The sequence below is a fragment of the Myotis davidii genome, unplaced genomic scaffold (assembly GCF_000327345.1).
Source record: "Myotis davidii unplaced genomic scaffold, ASM32734v1 scaffold1010, whole genome shotgun sequence".
Classification (NCBI taxonomy): domain Eukaryota; kingdom Metazoa; phylum Chordata; class Mammalia; order Chiroptera; family Vespertilionidae; genus Myotis; species Myotis davidii.
The window spans coordinates 290676-291491 of NW_006281930.1; positions in this window are offsets into that span (position 1 = coordinate 290676).

Sequence of the window (816 nt, forward strand, 5' to 3'; positions counted from 1 at the left end):
CAATGGGTGTGAATGTGACCAACAATGCCAACTCTAAGGAAATACAAAGGTGCCAGTCTGGGTTGCAATGGCCAGAGTTAGGGGCATCATGAAAAGGTGGGCGGTTTCTCCGTTTGCCTGTTTTGCTGATGTTCATTTGACTCATTCTCAGAAAAATAAGCAAATGGAAAATTCATCCATCAACAAGCTACCTTTTATAATCCTGAAGGTGTGAGCTCCTTCCAGAATCCTGGAACAATGTGTGTGTGTGTGTGTGTGTGTGTGTGTGTGTGTGTGTGTGTGTGTGTGTGATAACAAAAAAGAAGTTTGGAAAGCTTCAGAAGGTAAAGTGGAGGATTTATCTTTTTTTATGTGAATTTACACAGCCCCCTTTCAACTTTAATCCTCCATTTATTAATCTGTAAAATGGAGATACTAATACATGCCTCCATAGGGTTGTTCTGCGAAGTGAAAGTGATTTTGATGATGAAAACCCAGAGAGGAGAGGAGACACCAGGGGGGTATGCAGAGGGAGGGCTGGGTGAGGGAGGCTGAATAGTACTGACATAGCTCCACTGGAGCAGGATCTTATTATTCAGGAGGTTGGTCCAACACCTCTGGCAACTTTGGAGAGGACTTTCCGCTGACTCAACACAATTAGGGATCCCACAATAAACAGCATCTAACGCCAGCACGGTGGGAGGCAGGCAGAGGTGGCAACTGTCCTCTCCTAGGCGAGGTTATTCACCCCCATCCTCTCACTACATCCCTACACCCCACCTCCCAGTTCTCAAGCCTTGGCTTGAGACAAAGGCAGTCAGTTGGGACCCCCCCGCC